Here is a 2964-nt window from a genome sequence, read left to right as displayed (position 1 = left end):
TCTACCTACAGAGCCTATGGGATAAGTCCTTAGAGTACGAAAGAGGAGAAAAATGGCATGGTTTCAGAAAGGCACAGGCGATCACAATGATAATGCCAGCACCAAGAGGAACATAGACTGGAAAAATCATTTCATAATGGTGGTTTCACATCTTGTTAACCTCTTAAAATGGTGTTCCTAATGGTTACAAACACCATGAACAATGGCCTTACAATCTTCCCTATGATAGAGCAATTTCAATATACTATCGCAAAAAATGCCTGTTTTCTTCATCCCAAGGAACTACCATCTGATTGTTTGAGCCAGGAGATGAATGCAGGAGATGTTCCTGCAGTCTGTGTCTGACTTTGTGTGACTGAAGCAGACTCATCTGACCCCTCTGTGATGCAGTTTCCTCATCCATGGAAACAAGAGAATTCCTGCTTGCATGGAGAGTAACTGCGAATGCAAGTCTTGCAAAGTGTATTCTAAGCAGCATAACAAGGAGTTGCATTGCATGAATGTGAAGATTCATTCCGTACAACTGCTGGTACCTTACCACTAACTACCCATGTTTGCTGAGTCCTCAAGTCTATCACCCCAAACCCTTTGTTTCCATGAATGTTTTCCATAGTCTTACAAGCGTGGGGCATGCTTCTGGAGCTATTAGAGACAAACTCAACTTCAACTACATGTCCCAGGTTGATCTTTTTAGGCCTCTTGTCAGTTCTTTTTGCCTGTGGACTTTGTATCAGGAAAGGGTGAAATGGGCAGTTCTTCTGGGTTGTGTATGCTGTAACCAAGAAGGATACACTGAACTTCAAACCCCACCTTTCAGCAGCAGATCTGGAAATATGGAGCTGGGTGGCAGGAGTTTATTTTTGTCACAGATAATTATCTTTGCAGTTGTGCATGGTCATGAAGATAAATCAGAGTTTATGCTTTGTGGTAAAGGAGAAAGCTTGTGAGACTCAGTTTCAGAAGACTTCTCAGTGAATCAGTCACCTTCAGGGCAGTCGCTGGCAGTGCACATGGCACTGGGCAGGAAAGGAGCGTGTCTGTCTTTGACGTGCAAAATGAAGGCAGTCAGTTTGAGGTAAAATAAGCACAGTGGGGATTAGCATCATTTATTGTCTACATACTGAGGGCCTGCCTTAATATCTTACCTTGGTTAAAGAGAATAGCTCCTCAAACAGATGAAGGCTTATCAAGTCCTGCAAATAATCACTCTAAGGCCTTGTCCATGGGAAGATACACATCCAGGGAGTGATGCACCAGGCAGTCCTCCCTGCCCCCATGTGTGTATCTGGCTCACATAGCAGCAAGTAAAGAATCATTGGCATTGTTTATTCAGCTGTTTTCTCCCATCAGCACTGCAGCTTGCATCTCGCCCTAGTGTCCTGTGTCTTTTAACTGCTGATCAGCAATTGACAATTTTAACAATTATTTCTAGGGCCTCTTGAATCTGAAACTGCAATCCTGAAGAGGAAAGCAGCCACAAATGAGCAGATGAAAGTTTTCATGCAGATAGGAAATGAATAATTGCTCTTGCATAAAAGCAAAGCAAGCTGTAAATCCTACCTACAAGCCAAAAGAGGGAAATTGCAAACCAAAAAATACCACCCTGAAACAAAAAAAGCAAAATCTTGTGATCACCTGCAAGTAGATCCAACTCAAAGAACACCTCACAGCTCAGCTCCTTACATCATCACCAATGGCTGCCTTGCAAGAGGCACGAGTCAGAGGTGAATCGACCTGCTCATAGAACCCAGACAGTAACAAAGAAGTTGCAGAGCCACTTCAGTCCTGAGAAGTTGCATCCTTCCTCTATGTGCTACAAGGGCGGGAAGAAATTTCTTACATTTTATCAGCTTTCCCAGCTGATTGGAAGTCTTAAAGGGTCACTGCTGTGTTTCTACAGGTTATTCTGGTCACTGTGAAGTAAATAACATGTGTTATATACTTTCTAGAATATGCCTTCTAGCTGCATATAACATGCATGCATATAACAAACTTACATAGCAACATGTTATATAGCTTCAGATGGGTTCATCTGACGTGTGACATCTTTGTGAATATCTGTTGAGAGAGGGGGGTCAGTTTACCAAGGCACTGAACACCAGGAAACATTTCTCACACACTTCTGCAAAGGAAAGCCCACCCAGTTCCACACAACCTTGGCCGTACTAGAGCAGACTTCTCCCCTTCTCTTGTCATTCTCTCTCTCTTTCTTTTTCTCATGATTTCATCTGATTGTGGTGCTTCTCTGACACTGGCTAACACCTTAGCCCCCTTGCGTTCGCTATTTGCTTCCACCAAACCACATTTAGTGAAGTTCTCTGCCCACAAGGACATCACAGTCTGACCCTTTGTGCTTATACTTCAGTTTGAGTTTTTATTAATTTGAATAAAAGATATATTTTACTTCACATTTTATTGATCAGTTGTGTACAGTTCTTTGCTTGGGATAAAACAATGTTTAATGAAAGCTGTGCTGCCTTCTCCCATATGGAGAGGGGTGGAGTCTGTAATTGCACATGACACTATATGCTTCTGCTGTCCCTCAGTGACCACAGATGTAAATCTAAACAGATCCAGATAGTTATAATGATGCAGCCTGTCCCTACTAAACGTTATTCAAACAGACGAGTATCCATCCATGAGCTTCTCCTCACTAGCCCTCCTGAAGAGGCAGTTTTGGGCAATATAGCCATGCTCTTCTGCTTCATGTGGAAGTGATATGCAGCTAAAATGGGTCGTCTCTTTGTCACTAGGTTCATGGGAATTTTTCTTCCACAGATGGTGATTATATAATGGCTTTACTGCAGAGTAATGTATGATTACTATTCTTGAGACACTAAATACTGCTTAGTCCTAAGCAGTTATCAGGCTTTGCTTCAATATGTTGGAAATCCTTTGCATAGCAGAAGCCTAGGACACATGTAAATATAATTTAGATTGTATCTGACATCAAAAATGGTAAAA

The sequence above is a fragment of the Columba livia genome, chromosome Z (assembly GCF_036013475.1).
Source record: "Columba livia isolate bColLiv1 breed racing homer chromosome Z, bColLiv1.pat.W.v2, whole genome shotgun sequence".
NCBI classification, from domain to species: Eukaryota; Metazoa; Chordata; class Aves; order Columbiformes; family Columbidae; genus Columba; species Columba livia.
The sequence above is the reverse complement of the archived record's forward strand: the minus strand, read 5'-3'. Positions refer to the sequence as shown.